General features: G+C 44.7%; 1 protein-coding gene across 1 annotated transcript in view; it reads right to left on the bottom strand.

Annotated features, from left to right (window-relative positions):
- LOC131087616 (calcium-activated potassium channel subunit beta-2) overlaps positions 1–19,304 on the bottom strand; it is a 93,908-nt gene extending 74,604 nt beyond the window's left edge. The window contains exon 1 of the mRNA XM_058031397.1: positions 18,786–19,304. The gene's annotated coding sequence lies outside the window, so the exon portion shown is untranslated. The remainder of the gene's footprint in view (positions 1–18,785) is intronic.
- Positions 19,305–19,789: the final 485 nt, after the last annotated feature.

Genomic DNA, 19,789 nt, shown 5'->3' with positions numbered 1-19,789 from the left:
GGAGCTGGGGTAAGAAATGACACCAAATGAGCTCCAAATTTGGCAGTGAGTATTTTTAGCTCTCATGCTGTCCCCACCACTCAGGTGTTAATTTTACAGCCCTGCAGTGTTTGCCTACCCTGCCTGCCTCACACAGCCCCTGCCTGCTCTGAGCACAGGCACCAAGCAGTGACTGGAGCCACTGGACATGGCAGCACAGGAGCATCCAATGCCAGAGCCACCTCCTAGGCCTGGCTTAATGGAGCACTCATCAAACGCTTGCTCAGTTTAACAGAAAAAACCCAGAAATGTCAACATGTGCTGGCAGCTGAGAGCCTTCCTGTGTGACCATAGTTGTGCAGCAAGTGACAAACTCTGAGGGTGTCTCAGCATTTATGGGAACAAACGCACACATATTATTTCTGGATATTATAATATAAATTATCACCTTCTCTACGCTCCCCATGTGTGCTATAATCCTTCATAGTGCTGCTCCTTACTGTGCAAGGAGCAAAGAGGGAGCTGGTGCCTCACTGCTGCTCACAGAATAAAAGTGCAGCATTGTTGTGTCAGCATTTGTTGGGTGCCCCTGTGCCTGGAGCACACCCAGAGCCACCCACCCCACACCTGGGGGTATGAGCAGAACTCATCTGACACTGCATCTGCTTCCTCTGCTCCTCAGAAACACAGAAACAGCTCACAACACCATCTGTAGAAACTGGGGCTTATAATCCTTGCTGCCACATATATTTCAGTCTTTCCTTAAAGGAGAGAGAAGCAGAAGTTTGGAGACTTCTCTCTCTAGGGACAGAGAAAAGATCCTACCTTTGATGTGTGGTTGCCATAGTAAAACCAAACTTGTTTTGTGCAAAGGGTGTGAAAAGGTAAAAGTTTGAACTTAGACCAAGTGGGTTCATTACAGGAAAGAAAATAATCCTTCAGATAGTCTCACTTGATCCGTGATGAAATAAGGAGCCACTGAAAAAGGTTTTAATGCGCTTCAATTATCTTTCAACAGAGCTTGCCAAAGTCTGAAACCACAAGGTTTCAGTAGGAATGTGATAATGATGGAGATGGGGCTCAAAAACATAAACAAGGGAATCTGAATCTGATATGGGCAGTTTGCTTGAGGTTGTTTTTAAAAAGCAGAATTTCTCTCCAAATCCTGCCTGTCTTAGTCTGTCAAGAAGATATATCTGTGTGTACAGGATGTCCTCAACAGCAGCATGATGTATCACTGATGAATAAAGGACTTTGTAGATGGGTACCTGCAGATTTAACACATAAACAAACCCTCTTCCCACAGTCCCCTGCTACCTGTTGCAACCTAATGAGCAGAAATATGTCAGGGAATGCCAACGGCTTTTTTTTTTTCCAGTGGGTTGTCTTCAAATGCATAATTGGCACCAAGTTTTGACACTACAGAAGCTTGCAAAAATTGTAACTGGTGATCGGAAGCAGTGTTTGCCAAACAGAAAGAGATTTCTCTCTGGCTTTGTACCCTGGTTGATTTAGCTGGCCATGTTGGATGGGTGAGGGCTGCAGCACACTATGGCTCCCCAGGAGCCTACAGAAGCTCTCTGTGTTACTCTCTTGACCATTTCTCATGGCTAGTTTGATCCCAGCAATATTTCACAAGTCCTTGGGGAAGTTTGCAAAGTGACATTGCCCCATGCCCAGGAAGGAGAGATGCTTGCCTCCCCCCATGGGAGCACAGGATGCAGGAATGGAGCTGCAAAAACACTCCATGGAGAGGTCTGGGGAGCTTTCCATCAGAAAAGCAAAACAGGACCCATCCTCAGGTCTTTTTCCTGTATGAAGGCAATTTTTATCCAATTTTTCTGTCTGTCACAACACACAAATGAACCCATCCTCCCACCTGTGCCAACCAGTCTCTGATGGTCCTCCCCTCCCCACAATTTGTCAGTCTCTAACTTCTCATCTCCTTGCTGCACAGCTGAAAACTGAGCATTTATGGGGGCTTTAGTGACATTTACAATGGTTACAAGGCCACTTTATCCACCTGGAGAAGACCCTGGGGCTTTTACTCAGATTTTTCTCTTTCTTATTTCATGGCAAATATCTCCCCTAGACAAGCCATCAGTGATTATAGCTGAGCTAGTGTTTGCAGCACTCCCCCATAAGATCCCTTGTTTCCACAGCCCCTGGTTTTGCCTTGCAGAGCCTGGCTCAAAACCTCATTTTGCCTTGGAGGAGCTCGAAGGAGGCCAAGGTGAGATGCTGTGATCTGACCTGGCTCCAGCTGAAGTCAATGCAACTTTTCTTCCTATCATCCCACTCATTTAACATGCATCAGGGAAGGGTTTTCCACGTGGGGATGATGTTTGCAACAGTGCTGTGGTGTGGGGAATGAACCTAAGCCCACCATGACTATGGAAAATAAAGTTATCACAGTGAACTCGCTGTGCAGGGCTGAGGTTGCTGTGCTGTAAAAAGGGACCAAATACAAGGACCTGGAGGTGAGAATAATAACCAAGAAACTCTGCTCTGCTTGTATATTGGAAGTTTCGGATCAAAAGCAAAACATATTTTAGATTATGGAAATTATTTATGAACAATGTCTGAGGAATTCTAAGTGGTACAAATGAAAGGAGCTTGTCCTCCCCTCCCCACGATTTGCCAGTCTCTAACTTCTCATCTCGTAGCTGCACAACTGAAAACTGAGCTTTTATCAGAGGAAATGAATTTACTAAAAAATGTTTTTTAAGAAGTGATCTGATCCCTGAGACTGGGGAAAAAACATTACAGCTGCAGTATTTAATATAATTTAAAAGCTGATTACTCTGCATGTGGAATCAGTACTTTTCATAAGGCTTCTACTACATCTGGTATGCACCCTAATTTGTATTAATGGCTCCTAAGGAGCCATCATAGTTTATCAAGAAAGTAATATGCATTTTAAAAGCATTCAAATAAAGATTTACATGATAAACCTTAATAACTCTGGAATGCATTATTAGCTAACATATTATTAGCTAACATATACTCCCAGAAGCAGTCACTCACTTCAGGCAAATTAGATAATTCAAGAAGCCATGAAAACCTTCAGGTCAGAGCAAAGCTCTTCCTTGGTCACCCTCTAGGATTTATTCAATGCATTAAGGAGCACTTTCCATCTCAGCCTTTGTATGGTAAGTGGCTATTTTGTGCTTAGGGAAGCTGCTATGATTTCTTCTGAAGAAAACAACCTGTTAAGCTTTAAAGCTCATTATTTATCACAAAATGGCCTTATATCTCTGGCAATATTTCCCTGCAATTGTCCTGTCAGCCAGATGCTAAGTAAGATATCAGTATAAACCACTTTCCCAATATCTGTGAAATATGGCTGGTAGATAACAATGTTACTGAGATGATGCTTTTAAATCATGAGAAAAGCCAGGCAGTAAATTGATGGCTTCCATAAAGCCAATGGAAAAATTAATGCTGTGGGGGAGAGGGGCTGAAAACTGCATTTACTCCAGCAAGATGAGAACAAAGCAGCAGTGCAAATGAAAATTCAATAACTTTTAATTGTGTTGAAGACTGGGACCCCTCTGACACAAAAACTTGCATGGAACAAGAAAAAAATACATCCTAGGGAATAGCTATGTGCTCCAAGTAAAAGGATTAACTGACCTTTCTCTGCTGTAGTCGAGATAATTTAACTTTAAATGCATTTCTTAGTGTGACTAGTCATGTCCTTAAAAATGAGCGATTTACACTTTTTCTTTTTTCCCCGCTGAGTTCTGAACTGACATTTTCATGCCTCCAACTCCATTTTCTGGCTGTTCTGTATTTGCAGCTATTCTTGTATGGACAGCCTCAGCACTAGGGACTCGTGCTCCTTGCTGGTCAGCTTCAAGGTGCTGGCTGGGCAGGAAAGGCTGCTGCCCAAAAACCAGGAAATATTTGGCTGCCCAGCCCCATCCTCTGCATCTGTGTTCTATGTATTGACATGGTACTGCCTAAAAGTGGCCTTTGGGATTCTTTGGTCCTTAGACTTGGCTTACCCTGTAGGCTTACCTCTGTGCTTTATCACCTTCTCTAAAACTTTGGAGGGACTGCAAACAGTTGTATATGCCACTGCTAGCTGGGATTAATGAGAGCAAAAGAGCAGGTCTGAAGTGCACTGCATTTTTTAGACTTTTAGATGCTGGAGAATCTTAACTGGAGCAAACTCTGATAGTGAACAGCTGGTGAGGCAAATTGTTCTGAAAGATTAAAGGCATTAACTTAACTTGAGTGGCACTATAAATGTCCAGCCATCTCCATGGGGCATGTGCTGCTAAAGATCACTCACTGTGGTCAGGGGAAGGACACAAGGAGGGAAAAGGGGGTGGAAGGAGAGAGGGGTAATTCTACACAAGGGATCTGCTTTTACTCTTGTTTCTTCTGCTTTTACCCTTGTCTCTGGAAGAGAGCGCCAGAGCAGGAGCTGGGAGCTCTTGGCTGGCTGGGGCAGTGACCAGGGCTGCCCTGGCAGCAGGGGCATGGATTGCACTACCCACAGCCATTACCTGCTGGAGTGCAGAGCCATGGCTGTGGCAAAGCTGGGGTGTGACAAGTGGCCAGTGCAGGGCACCCCTGGCTGCCCAGCTGGGCTCCATCCCAGCCAGAGGCAGGGCAGGGCAGAGCTCAGCTCAGAGTTGTGCTGCTCACACGTCTAACAGTGAAGAAGAAGCTGGAAAAGGCTCTTCTGGGGATTTGCCTGGATGGTTTGTTGTTTTTTAAAAGCTGTATAGCACAGTCCAATTACTACCTGAGAGGAAGAAAATTGTGCTGTATTTGTTCTCCTGAACAAAAACCCACAAATTTTGGGGAGTTCTGTGTATCTTGTAGGGCAGAGATAACTGAGTTACTGCCTCTGGTGCTCCTCTGCCAAGGCTGAGACCAAGAGCAAGGAGAGTTTTACTGAGAGAAGGAAGCTGCCCTGGCCTGACCTGAACTTGTTACCTGTTTACAGAACAGCAAAATATCCATGAGTGAAACTGCAAATCTGAAAAACTGGGCTGTCCCCAAATAAGTTGCAGCTGCCATTGGGGTAAATGGCACACGGCTTTGTTTCAGGCTGGGCAGCGGAAGGGAAAAGGTTTGGGAAGTGCTGCACTCATCTGTGGAGCATGGCTGGGAGCTGCCCCTGCCTCCCCTTGGGCAGGATATCCCTGAACCTCCACAGTTCTGCCTCAATCCTTGCCTCATTTTTACTTTTATTTTACATCTGTATGTCGCTAATGAGACACCTAAGAGAAAACATGTTCGTGGCCTTGGCCATCTTCTTGTGCAGTGAATACCCCTCACAGCTTGGGGGGCAGGAAAGCTCCTGGTGAGACCATGGGACGCAGCAGAGGGGTCAAAGGATCACCTGGGATTTTTGGAGGAGCTGGAGAGGGAGTGGTAATGAGCACTCATTAATAATGATAATCATCACTCAGAGGTGAGGGCAATAGGATGGGTGACTCCACCCTGGGGGGTTTTTCCTTAGCACAGGAAAGGGAATGATGCTCCCACTGATATTTCTGTCAAGTCACTCAAGATGGAGAAACACAGACTCTGGACTCATGGTCCCCTTCCTTCCCCTTCCTGTCTCACTAACAGCAGCCTGGAATGGCCTTCCAGCTGGGTTAATTACTCTAATTGCCTGCAGCTCTCTGGCCAGCCTCACCTCTCCCCAGGAGGGGATGGTCCCAGTGCGAGCAGCTGTGGTGGGATGCTCCAGGAGCTGCTCCTGCTGCCTGTGGCCACCTGCACACCTCCCCTGCTCAGCACTGAATTGCTTTGGGCATCCCTGCAAGTTCAGTTATTTGAGGGAAAACAAATGTTTTGGTTCCCAGCAGTTTGATAAAAACTTTATAAATGTGCATATAAAAATAGTGGGTTTTCCATGTGGGTTTGTTGTCACAGATCTCCTTCAGCTGCCTGATGCAGTTCATCTCCACTGCAGCATTATGTATTTTCTGGGAGCTGTAATAGGGAAAATGACCCTTGAAAAGAGAGTTCAAATATTCCTGTGAGGACACAACAAAGTTTTCCTTTTCTTCCTACCCCAAAGCTAGGTTTTGTTTTGTGTGCTTGGAAAAAAAAAAAAAAAAAGCAGCTGATTAAGAGGTTTAGGTGCATTTGGTATCTGTTTACGCAAAATCCAGGGATTAGTTGTGATGAGATAAAAGCAAAGCTGGCTTTATTGTTTCTCTTCCACATTTAAGTGATCACAGAAAGAGCAGCCATAGCCCAACTGCTCAAACACTATTTTCACATTTGGTTGTTGCTTGTATTAGTGTTAAGTCAGACTTTGAAAGGAATTTTCTGCAAATTTGTTTGTATGAAGTTGGGCACAAGGCAATTCAAAGCTTGGCATGGAAACAGCAAAGGGGAAGCAATTCAGAAATCCAGGGAAATGAGGCTGGCAGCATTTCAGTGTTATTTACCTTCCTCTATAATCTCACTTGTGAATACTGGAACCAGTCAAAAATCTGTGTGCTCCTCTCTGTTCTCCTCCTTCATTAACCTGTGGTACTAATTAACCAACAAACCTCTGGGTTTCACGTGATCTCTAATGTCCATCACAGGTAATTGTGCTAATTAAAGAGGTGACAGAATGGTTCAGCATGGGAGTGCAATTCTGAGATGGGATGGACACATCTGTGAGCTGAGAGAGCTTTGGGTAATAATATTTAGCACTAACAAATTAAATTTTGGAACTCCATAGAAATTCATGCTTCAGGGCTTAAAGTCAATCTCTGTCAGGGTAAGACCACTGTTGGCATAGATTATCCTGTGTTTACCAATTAAGGAATTTCTTGTAGCTTCCTCAGAAGGCAGAATTGCATCTAGCAGAGCATTTTTTTTACTTGGGTGGCAGCTCTTACACCAGGTGCCCTGACCCAGGAGAATAAAGCAAAAATGGGCACAATTCCATGAATATAGGAGACATCAGCTGGGGTTTGTCATTGTACTGGGGTTTGGGAGACTGACTGCTAACTTTGTTTTAGGCTTCCTCTGTGTTTTGGTACAATACAGGCAATTTTTTTGTGCCTTTGTTATCTGCCTTCAAATAAGAAAATACAATGCCTCTTCTGACACCTTTTCAGCTGAAACACACACCCTTCACTGAGGAGGGGTCAGTTCCTCCTGTGGGCTGGTGCAGTCAGCACCTGGCATCGTGGAACATTGAATTTGAGGATTTTCAGTTTTAGCTGTGATGCTGCTGCCACTCTCGATGATAAGGATGACAGCTGTAGCTTTGCTTTTTCTGAAGTTTATTGGTTTCAGCATTTATTTTTATGTTTCATTTTCTTACAGTAAAAACTACTTTTCACACATAACAGCCTGTTAATTTGATTTTTCAATTGTGAGGATAGAGAGTAAATACAACCAGGAGTTAGCAGAAGGTGAAGTAATTTGACAGTATCTCTAGAATCTGAATGAATAAATGAGGGTTAATTTATGATAAAATGCTCCTTTTACAACATATTCTGTCTTATTCACACAGATTTAGTGAAAGAGATACCACAAGCATGAGACACATCTGAAATCTCAGGAGCTGGGGAGATGCTGTCATATAACTTGTAGCTGTTTCTTCATGTCTGGCAATAAAATCAGTTATAGATTAAAAAGATGAGTTAGAGAGGAAAAGGAACTCCATTTGGATAAGCAATGTTTCCCCACCATGTGCACGTGAAAGTCAGAAATATAACATATGAAAAAACACAGAAATAGGGGAAAAGTGCTATCCTGGGAAATGAGAGCTTGAGAATCTGAAAGGCAGCCACTGCTTCAGAGAGGGAAGGTTTGTTTCTGCAGTTACTATGAAATCTCATGAATGAAAATGTCATTCTGCTGTATTAGTGCTATTATACAGTGCAATTCACTGGCAGGTAACCAGCTCTTTGAAAGAAAAGCTGATGGCCCTGTTACTGTGATGCTGTAAACACACAACCCAGAAAAAATTGCCAGAGAGAAGGAGCTAGAAAATGTTCTGGTCTCTAATTAATTATCCCCTTACCTTTCACTTTCCTGGCCCATCTTTGCTCTCCCTCTCTCCACCCCAGGGCATCACTTATCACCCATCCAGCCTCGGAGAGCTGCAAAATCATCACTCAGGGCCTGTGTTAGGGCAATTCATTTGCACTGCTACTGTCCCAATCCTTCATTCCCCTCTGCTGCTCACACCAAAGAGCTCAGAATTGTGCCTGCAGGAGCCTGAGGCAGGCAGAGAGGATGTGCTGATGTGTGTGTGTGATGTTGGGGTGCTGGGCTCTGTGCAGCCCCCCTGCTCACACTCCACACTGCTCCTGGCCCAGCTCCTCCTTGGGCTGCATGTTGCACTCATGTGCAACCTCCTAAATGCATTTAATTGATCTTTATGGCTCCATGTTTGTCTCCCACCTGGCCCAACACGAGGCTTTAATTGGCTGCCGTGTCACACACATTAATAATGAATATGGCAATTAGCTAAAATTGTGCTTGCTGTTTGAGAAACTCCTCTGTGCTCTGGATCATGCATGAAGGCAAGCCAGGGCTGCTGCACAGCCTCTCCAGCTGAGCACACTCAGCCTGGGGATGTGCTTGCAGCAGTGAGGGATGCCAGTGCCCCATCCCAAAAAACAGACTTGGGATATTAGGTGACACCTACAGAACAGGTTTGTGTCACACCATTTGCAACTGTGAAATCCCTGAACATAAAATTCCCTGCCCACATCTCAGCCTGCAGGGAAGGTGTGAAGGCTGTTAGCTGCTTTGTAGGCTGGGGATGAAAGACCAGTGCCCTGCTCTCAGCTGTTTCCCAGGGAGGTCTGAAGGCACTCGTGATGATGAGCTGCTTTGAAAAATGTTGCCCTTAATTTTGGCAGCCTTTTGAAGATAAAATGTTTTTATTGTTGGTGTTTCCAGCTTCCAACAGATCACAAATTTGTGATATTGTATTTGTGTCTCCCACCAGTCAGAATAAGGCAGGGCCACAGCCACCTTGTAATAAATAGAAGAAAGGCAAGTGGCTTTGTCAGGCCTCTGATGAAATACTTGCGTTGGATTTTGTATCAACTTTGAGATGGGAATTGGGCTGGTTTTTGTTCATCTTTAGCTGACAAACAAGATTAAAATCCTATTTGTGCTCACTCTCTGGCTATTGTTGACACTGTCCTGTGTAATCCCTTCTGCTGGGTTATCAAACTCCATCACAAAAATAGTCAGGGTTTATTCCCCCATCATTGAGAGGTGCTTTTCATATTCTAATCCTTTTAGGGTAAGGTGATTTGACACCTAATATTTCAAGACAGAATCTACTATGAAAGCAAAATTAAGCAACAACATTTATTCTCTGATTCCCTTTATAAACTCCAACATATCTTGGCACACTTCACTTTTGTATCTCTGAGTTATGCATAAGAGATGAAAGATATCGCTGCAAAAAATGTTAAAATCATTGAAGATGCTGTCACAGGTGACTATGATATTTATTCATGCTCATCTGGGGGACTTCTAAGGCTGATGGTGTGGTTCAATAGAAATTACAGAGTGGGAGTTTTTTTTAGCATTAACAGTTGTTAAGTGTGTCAAAGCTGGTGAAGTCAGAGGAGCTTTACAAAGACAAATGCACAAGAAGCCTGACAGCTGGTGAAATTCATTGATGAATCTGAGTAAGATTGATTGCAGAGAATCACCTCAACTTCTTATGTGTTGGCAGATTTTAAATTAATTATATTTTAAATGCTTTGGAAACAGACCTGAGAACAAATTTGTGGAGCCCAACATAAGTGGTGGTTCAATAAATGAAAGATGTATAGAAAAGTAATCATCATTTTAGCTGTGTACAGAATGAAAAAGAAATCAAACACTGAAAATATTATTACAGTGCCATTAACATAAATCAATTGCATGCTCTATCCTCAGAATCTTTTTTCATTTCTGGTCATCCTATCTCATAAAGTCTTAAATGGTTATAAAAAGAGTGCGGAGATTGACAGTAAAAATGATTAGAGACGTGTAAAGATTTTTGTAAGAGGGGAGGCAGCAGCCTGGAACTGCTTAGAAAAAAGCTTTAGCTGCCCTAGGAGATTTGAGCAGCTCAGCAGGACCAAGGCAGGTTGTAAGTGCTGAACGTGGTCCCCCTGTCCCCCTGCTCACCTGCACCCCAACCCTCAGGGCCCTTTAACTCTATAAACCATGGGGATTTTAATTCAGAGCCTCAGAGCTCAGGGCAGCTCCTGATCCCACTGTGGGTCACACTCTGCACTGGGGACAGGCCAAAAATTACAGCCCAGCCTGGACTCTTCCTGAGACATGGAAACAGCCAAAATGTCCATTTTAAAAGGCACAACTCTCTAAAACACAGGCTGAAGATCTCACCCTCAAAAGTTGGTTCTCTCCCATGTACCTCTTGGTGGAAATGGGATTTTCAGCCTCTCCAGTCAGGTCCTCTCCCAGCTCCCTTGGTTTGGGAATGGCCAGCACAGGGTACCAGCTGGCTCTGGGGGTTTTCACTGCCTGTCCCCTCCAGCACAAACTGCTAAAATGAACCTGCCGGAACTTCTCTGTTGCGCTAAAATATTTGCCACAGGATGCGCACCAATTGCTTAATAGGATTTTAGATAACCCCTAGAAATTCCTAGCTAGAGAGCATCTATCCATTTTATTGGGCAAGCTAAATCAAGGATATGCTATCTCATGCTTTAAGGTGTAAGTCAGACATGCAGCTACAGCAGATTCAGGCAATGATGGTTCCCTTCTTGGCAGCTTGCTCTGCAGTTTTGTGCCATTCCTGGGAGGAATGTTGGGATTCCCAGACATGAAACTGGGAGCTCCCCTGGGCACACTTCTCATGGCTTTTCAGCAAAGGGGAAGGAAACCTGTCTGCCCTGTCATTGCATTTGGGGTGGGCTCAACCCCCACTCCCACAGGTGCTTCTGGCACCTTTCTGCCTTTCTCCTGATAAAATGGAAGAGTGAACCAGTGTTTCTGAGGTGTAAATAATGTTTAACAAGTGGGCCTTGGAGTTGTAAAGGAACTCCTGCACTTATGCTATAATCATTTTGGTGGTTGATTTAGAGCCAAGTCCTGCTGGCCTGACTGAAGCAATTAGCCTGATTACTGCCAGAGGGATGCTCATGCAATTAAGGTGAGCAGTGTTTGCTCTTTATTCTGGAAAGCAGTTGTCTGTATAACAGCAGTTGACACAGTGCAGCGGTGCTGAGGGTGATGGGCTCTGAGACAAACCTGGGAGCCCTGACAGAACCTCGTGTCTCTCACAGAAGAAGGATGGACAGATGGACATTGTCTGACACTGCTCTGAGGGGAAAGCTGAAACCTGACAGTGAGAGACGTGTCCTGGTGTGTTTGCTCTGTGGGACTGCAGCTGCTGTTGCTTCCCCAGCTTCTCAAAAGGATGGGACTGGCTAATTAGATCTACAATTGCCATGTATCAAAAAAGAGCATCTGAAGTCTTCAGTGATGTTTTTCCCCCCTCTCTCCCTGCTATTTCTAAGGCACCTATCAATGTGGTGCAGAAATACCATCTGGATACCTGGCTAGTGACCAGCAGGCTTAGGTACGTGAGGGTTTTAAATAGAGACAAGAGAATGGAGGGTGGAAAGGGTAGACAAACAGCATCTTTTCATGGAGGCTGAAAAGAGGATAAATGAACTGAAAAGCAAAGAAGAGTGGAAAAATACCTTTTCTTCAAATTTTGACAATGAAAGAAGCAGGGAGGAGCCTACCTAGGAATATTTCAACTGCTTGGGAAGTGTTCTGCAGATGAGCAGGGCTGCTGCATTGGCTCTGTGGACGAGAACTCACCAGAGAGCAGGAGCATCTCTGCAGAGGAAACTTCTCCCTGCCCTGCCAGGAGCACCTCTGCACCTGGCTCTGGATGCCAGCACTCCTCTGCATTCACTGCTCAGAGGTTTCACTAAGGGCACGCACAGCCTTGGGGTCAAGGGCTCTGACTTATCCCTCCCCCTGAATTCAAGGAAATGCAGAGGTTTTATTTGATTCCACAGAAATCAAATACGCTTTGCAACGTGGGAATTTGCCTTTTTGATGGATCTGAAGGGTTTGTGAATAGCCTGGTCCAAGGTTTTAGTGTGAAGCCTCTTGTGTCATCTCAGTGATGATGAATTCACTCATGTCAATGGAGTTTACTCTTTGTGTTAGCTCTGTCCCCCAGGTGGGTGCCTGTGTGTGCACAAATAATGGCTCGCTCTGGCAGAACATCTCTGCTAAAAACACCTCACTTGTCAATTACTGGGGATTTTCCCTGAACTCTGGTGGTTCTGGAGCAGAGTTTGGGCTTCTGGTGTTATGACAGAATTTTGCAGGTTCAGTGATGACTTTTGACAGCTCAGGTCCCAGCAGGGAAAGACTCCTCACTTGAAATCAATCAACTTTATCACACAGGAAAAAAGAAAATTAAAACCCACCTGGAACTCAAACCTGCTTGAACAGGGGCTCCTCTCTGACTGAGCTGTTACTGCAGATATCTCTACACAACAAGCATTGTTATGTGGGGAAATATCAAAAGGTAGGTGCACCTAACAAAGACATCCTGATCATGTTTAATGCACCAGATAAATTGTTTTAAAATGCAGAGGGTTTTTTTGAGTTTTTAGTGAAAAAGCACATCCACATATGCATCTCTGAAGAGTTTTTTAATTAATTGCTTTCAGCCATTTCCTTTCATAAAATTAGAACAATGATGGAATAGACTGGCTGTGGAGTTTGGCCGAGGAAAGATTATACTAATCCACTTGAAATATGACTAAAACAGAAAGTAAGGAGAGATAAAAGCAATTTTTTTTCCCCAAGCTTATTTACCTGTGACAAAACCCTTCCAAATCAGCTGCACACAAAATACTGGATCATCTTAATTAAACTCAACCAAAAGAGATCTTGCTTTGGACTTCTTGGGATATTTCATATCCAGAGAGTTTGTCCCATAATGCTTTTGGCAAGATGAGGGGATCTGTGTTTCATGCAATTAATAATTAGGAGAGCAGCAAAGCTTTTAAAGAGCAGAGAGACACCCAGATCAACTTGCTATATGGAATCAAACAAAAAGGGGGAATTTATCTGAAATTTTTTATATACCCTGAGGCAGCACTGAGAGTGGTTTTCAAGAGTCAAGGGACCTTTCATTTGCATATTCTCCAGTTAATAAAAGGCTATGGTTACAAATGAACTTCCTTTATTCCCTTCATGGGTTATTGCTCCCTAAGCCTTGAACTATATATTCTTTGCTGAAAGAATAAAAAGATGTCCTAGTTAATGTGACGCTTTCCACTCAGACTTTCCTTCCAAAACTCTTATTTTCCAGAGCGCTAAACTTTGCCAAACCACAACAACATCTCCACAAAGACTGGTTTTCACAGCTGAATCAATTCTTTCCCTATCAGCACAACAGCAGCTCTGGAATTCCACATATAAGCTTACAAATGGCTCATCAATAACCAGATGGGCCCTGAGGATCAAAGAGCAGCGAGTGCAGACACAGTGCTGTCCTTCTCTGCCCTTCAGCCAGGCAGCCCTGGGCTCTGCACACATTGCTGTGGTCAGCCTGTGCCTGGCTGGAGCCTCTTTCTGCAGGTCATTGAGGCAGAGCAATTCAGGGGTGCTCAGCTGTGCCAGGACTCTGCTCTTCTCCTGCTTCTCCTGCTTCTCCTGCTTCTCCTGCACCAGCTCTGGAGTTTTTTGTAGACTCCCTTGTGAGTCAAGACCAAAGCACAATTTTCAGTAGGTTCCATGAGCTCTGAGGGCCAGGAGAGCCTGGAAGGTGCAGGAGTGGGTGGCTAGATGGGAATGGGAAGGCAACAAGAGAACAAGGGGCAATGCCAGCCCTGGGGCTGATGGGCTCCCTGAACTGTCCCCCCAAAAGCCAATACACTCCTGACTGAGGCCAGGGAGTCAGTGTGTTTGGCAGCTGCACTGAGCAGGACCTGGACACAGGTCTCCAGGAGGGCTTAATATTCCTTTATTCCCTCTGACTTTGATTTAACCATGGGCTGTGATGCTTTAAGTACCAGATATTAATTAGAAGTGGAAGTAGGTCCCAAAGGGACCATACTCCAGATCTTCTCACCCTTCCTAGTTTGACTTATTTCAGGTTACTACTCCGAAACATTATTTATGCACCCAGGAGCCTGACATTTATAATGCCCAACTAAATTTGCAAATAACTAATGGCTGTCAGTGAGGAGTACCACTCTGCTGAGGTGGAAAATAGCTTGCCCACAAATAAAACCTAGCCAAGCATATGGGATGTTTTCTGCAGCACTTCTTTAAGGCAGGCGATTGTCGTGTCCCTCCTTTGGTGTCACACCTAAACAGGAACAAAGGGACAAGGCTACAGGGAGGGATCCCACCAGGATGGCAGCCTTGGAGAGATGAATCACTTTGGGCTGAAGCAGGAACTGAGCTCTGAGCCTCTGGAATGAAGTGGGGAAGTGGGACAAATGCTCTTTGGGCTCCTCTGCTCTCCAAAACCCTTCTGGCAGTGGCACAGAGTGGGAGGAACACTGAATTCAGGCACAATTGCTGGGTACCTGTGGGTGGCTGGGGCATCCCATTTGGCACAAGCAGAGATGGAAATTCTTTATGGGTAGCAGGATAGCTTTGTATTAAGAAAGAAAAAGCATCTGAAGTCATAATAGGAGTTTTAACAGAATCTAGGGGGAATTTCAAGTTGGGATTTAATTCCAGATTACATTGAGTCAATTTTTGTCCTAGCAAAGATTCTCTGTATTTGCTCAGATTTTAGTTCCTCTAATTCTTCTCATCCTCCTGCTCTCCCCAGGCAGTATCATTCTGGTGTTATGTGTGCCCTGGCAGAATATGAATACACATGTGTTGCCTGTAGTGATTCCACTGTGTGACTCACAGCACTTGCAATTTAGGCCCACTTCTATTTTTAGAATAAAAAAAGGATATCTAGGATCATTGGACTTTAAAATCACTGAAAAGGTAAAAAGGGGCCATCTGATGGGGGTGTAACTGCTGGTTGCCTCTATGAAGTCTTAGCAACCCTGTTGATTTAGCTCACACCAGACTTTCTATATAAAGTACATGGACAATAGAGCTCACTCAGTGGGAGACATGAGGTTTCCTCCTATATGACATAAGAACAGTGCAAAAATATCTCAAAAGGCAAATATATTCATGGTTTATAACCTTCTCCCCTTGATTTGTTTCTGAGTAAAAGAGCTTGGTGTTTTGACAGCTGAAATTTTTTTCTGTCTTTGAGGAAATATGTTTGACAGAAATTCTTCACCCAGGTGGTTTTGACTGTTTTTAAACCATTTATTGGGTGTTAGTTTTCTTCTCATCTGCCATTTTCACAACTCTTCCATATCTCCATGGCATGTTAACAGTCCCCTGCATGACAGAAAGTAAACTCTGTCCCCCCTTAATGGTGGCAATTTTGGTGAGCACAGGGAAGGATTGGGAGCAACAAATCAGGGCTTGCCCTGGGCTGAGTCTGGTAAGACCATAGACCTTGAGGTTAATGACCCAAAACCACTAGATTCACTGTTAAAAATTGTATTTGTATATTAGGTGTTCCTGCTGTTCCCATTTCCACCTCCTCTGTATCTGCTCCATGTGCCACTGATCCCTCCTTCTGCAGTCACCCTTGCTTTTCCCTCTTTCATTGTTTTCTCCTGCTCTCACTGCCTCACTGTTGGCTGTTCTCATGTCACAGAATGTGCAAGACAGGCACAACAGGAGAGGTTATAATGTGGAAAATTTAGAAATTTCCATTATGGTGTTTTTTCCTTCTAAACTGGCTGCACAAACAGTTTCCACTGGCACTGTGGGCTTGCTCTGGAGAGTTGGGGAGCCCATGGGGGCGTGGCAAGAGCTGGGAGAAAACAGCCCATGCAGTGCACGATGAATGATGCCCACTATTCATTTTAGCAGAGCTGCAGGAATCCAAACACTTTTCATGAATATTCATGTGAAATTGAAAGCTGTTTAACCTGGCTCTCACATCTGTCTGGTGGGAGCACTTCAGTGCTTATGTGTTGCTGGTATGAATACTTGCAAGACATGAATTTTAAACCTGACTGAGTGTGATGGAAATCCAGTATGAAACAGAACGCTTGGTTGTGAAATTTGCAATTCCTTTCCTGCCAGTTAGCTGCACAAGTCAGCTAATCAAGGAACACCACAGGACTGAACCAAGCAACACAGTATGAATTTGCAAACATTTGCCATTCCCAAATGATCTGGAAGCCAAGAAGTTGTTTGCTGAAGAAAGCCCTAAATAATATCAAATAAATAAATTAGAAAATTGCATGACCTCCACAGGAAATTCATAACAGAAAGGGCAAGTGAGATTCATGGCAAAAAGAATTCATTGAGCTTCTGAAGAAAGCAGGGAAATCCTTCCTCAGCACAGTGAATCAATCTGATGTAGTTTCCTCCACTGTCTGCTGCCCATTGATGGAACGATGGGAGATTTGGAGTCATTTCTGTCAGGCTCTCAGATGAATGGGTATTTGGTCCTGGCAGAAGTTTTTCTAAGTGGCCAAATGGTCTGGGATAGTTTTGAGAGCAGATTTAGTTTTGAATCATGGGATTTGCCTTGTGTCATATTTTACACTTGAAAATGCCTGAAACATTGACATCCTTCTGCTACACAGTTTGGCTTTGCATTTTGCCCTGCCTGGAGCCCTGTGCTCAGCCCCATTCCCTGAGCACCCCTGTCTGTATTTCCATTGCATCATTACCACCTTAGCCTCGATGCACTGCCCATTTCCCAGAGATGCCGAGGGGTTTGCCCAAGTCTCCCAGAGAAATCTGAGCACAGGTTTAACACAGTCTCCCATCTCCTTGTGGTTTTACCCCTTCAGACCCTCCTCTCAGAGAGGCACTGCAGTAAAAAAAAAAACAAACTAGAATTGTCTAAGCTTCTGGACAAAAGTGAGATGGAGAAGAAAAGCCATATACCTGATTTCCACATGCATTGCTCATTTCTGGCACAGATCTCATATCTCTGTGTAATAACTCTTTGATCCATAATGCAAACTGCTACAACAATTTCTTTGGAAGAAAGTTTTCAGTGTTATCTTTATGTACTCAGTAGAGTACATAATATAGGTTGAAATTATTTCCCCCCAGATTTGCAATGCAAAGTAATGCAGTTAACTGAAAAGTTCTTGCTTGGATCAAATGGGGAATATTTATGTTTCTTAAAAGGAATTCTTACCAATTTCTGATCCAATATTGCTTCTTTTTGGCACAAGCAGTATTCACTTAGACTGAAAGCGCTTTTGTTTTTAAATTGTCGTTGGTGTTTTGTTTTAAACAGAATTACATCCCAACCTATTTACTATGCAATATAGCACACTGAAGTTGTCCTTAAAGAGAACATTAGTTAGGATGAGTAAATTCAAATTACTTGGTAAGTCTCTGCTATATAGGAATCCTTTTTCTGATGAAAATTTAATGAAAACAACCAGTCTAACAGAATTCTTGAAGCTGTGAGTTTTTGGCAACAGTATTGTAAAGTATCCTTAGTGACATCCACATTAAAGTAGATTTAAAATGGTATCATAACCTTAATTTGAAAATTTAGCACAGCAAGTGACTCCATACCTCTTGCTGCAAGAAATGACTCTCAGCTTCTTTACGTGCATTTTTAATGGGTCCTGTGAGAAGCATTTCCACAAGCAGAACATTTTATTGTTACTAAATACCACTCACTCTGAAGTCCCTCTGTTGTTTGGGAATGAAACTTTAATGAACAAGTAGAAACAATTCATCAACCCAGGGAACATCACACTCAGATCAGGCACGCCGAATGATAAGGGCTCTGCATATGCATGGAAATATGATTTTCATTCATTATGTTCCTGCTGCTCATCCTGGTGAGGGTCACACACACAAAAACAGGAACTCAGCCATGCCCAGGACCCCATGCAGATCCCACTGCCCTGTCTGGCCACGCAGACCTGACTCTGATTTTTGGACATTTTCTTGTCTAGTGATGCTAAACTGGCACAACATAAAAAAGTGCATGAGGCTTCTAACTTTGCTATCACCTCTTGGACTTCTGGCTGGGAAGAAACAAGGTTTTTCCAGGGCAAGCCTTCCTGTTATCCCAGTGAGTGCTGATTCTCCCCCTCAGCCCCTGCTCACAGCCCTTTCAGCATCCAGCTGAACGCTGTGTGCATCCTTCCCCACGCTGCTTTCTCAGGGGGAGGAGGGTGTCAGGGGGCTGGCAGTGACACGGGAGGAAATCGTGCCTTTTTCTGCCCGAAACTACATTTCTCGTCCAGCAAAACAATGCCAACGGCGCAGAGAAAGCTTTGATTATGCAAAATGGATGGGCACATCACGCCTTCTTTTGCAATAGGTTATAACCCAAGGAGTCCCTCACCCGGAAAATTCCTCCCACCACCTTCCCCCGCGAATGCTTTCCCCCTTTCAAATGACATCGGTGGCCCTCCAGACACATTTTACACGTTAATAGCACGTCTCCCTCCTCTCACAGGCTCCATCGCTTTCCTCTCCCCCTCTCATTTTAGGGCAGCTTCCCCATCTCAGAACCAGCCGGGCTGGCTGGCAGGAAAAGGAGCAAAGTGTTTTCTTGCATGACCTCTATGCATTTTACTCCGCGGGAAGAGCAACGTGGAATGCACACTCAGCAGGCAGCGAGGCTTGAGCCAGTTTATCCTCGGGGCATTTCTGCCATAAAACACAGGGCTATGCTCAGCATTTCCATCCCGGCTGTCCCCCCATGGCAGCGACCGCACCTGCGGGGAGCCGAGCCCCGACCGAGCAGCAACAGCTCCCTTTGTCCCCCGAGCGAATCCTACCTCCGAGAGCCGTCACATCTTCCTCCCGATTATTGACAAACAGAGATCCAGCGGAACCCTCCGAACTGCCACCGCTCGTGAAGCGCTGTCATCGCTCCCTCCCGGTGCTGGAACCTTTCTGGAGCATTAATGTCACAACCCCTGCTAACTCATCGCTTAGCACTCGCTGCTCAAAATGTCTGAAATAGTTTGGAGGGATAATAGGAATGACAGGCACACTAGACAGCTATGCTTGAAATTAGTTTTCTGCAGCTGACTTAAGGCTGTTCCGTAGTGCTTTTAGGCAAGCACTCGGTGGGGTTTATGAACCTAGGCTAGACATGCCATTGCTGCTTTTGTTCAGGGCTGTAATAGGATGGCCGCTAGGAACGCAGCAGCGATAGCTCCAACTCCATTCATCCCTCCGTAGTTCCTAAACCTCCCTGGGAGAGGAAACGGCTTCAGTCATCCTTAAACTTACTGAGGCCGCTGTTTCTGCGGAGCAGGCTTTCACACATTGTTTTGGAACTAGAGAGAGAATCCCTGCCGGGCACGGAAGGTGCCGTGGCTGTGGCGAGCGGCGAGAGGAGCCGGCAGCATCCGCCCCCGCCGCAGGCTGGGCTGGCGCAGCACTCGCTGGAAGGAGCGATTGGAGGCTGAAAGTTCCTAAAACTCTCTGAGGCAGCTGTGGCACAAAGAGAGCGAGGGGGGTGCAGGGACCGTGCTGTGCTTTGTGTGCGCAGAGTCACAGATGTGCACTGAGCTTGTCAGAAGGCGAAATAATGTTTGGAGATGGTGGGGACTCACAGTCTAGATTTCTAAGTAAGCAGCACCTGGGATAATGGTGGGCAGGAGAAATGAGACCAAAGCATAGTGTTGGGAGAGTGGTGGTGAGAGATGCTACAGAACACTGCTGTACTGTTTTACTGTTTTCAGTAAAGCTGTGCGAATCACCAAATCCCAGCTCAGAGATATTTGTGTCCTGCAGAGATCTTGGAGCCTCTTCTTGGTGGTCAATGGCCAGC

This window comes from Melospiza georgiana, chromosome 10 (assembly GCF_028018845.1).
Source record: "Melospiza georgiana isolate bMelGeo1 chromosome 10, bMelGeo1.pri, whole genome shotgun sequence".
Classification (NCBI taxonomy): Eukaryota; Metazoa; Chordata; class Aves; order Passeriformes; family Passerellidae; genus Melospiza; species Melospiza georgiana.
The sequence above is the reverse complement of the archived record's forward strand: the minus strand, read 5'-3'. Positions and strand labels throughout refer to the sequence as shown.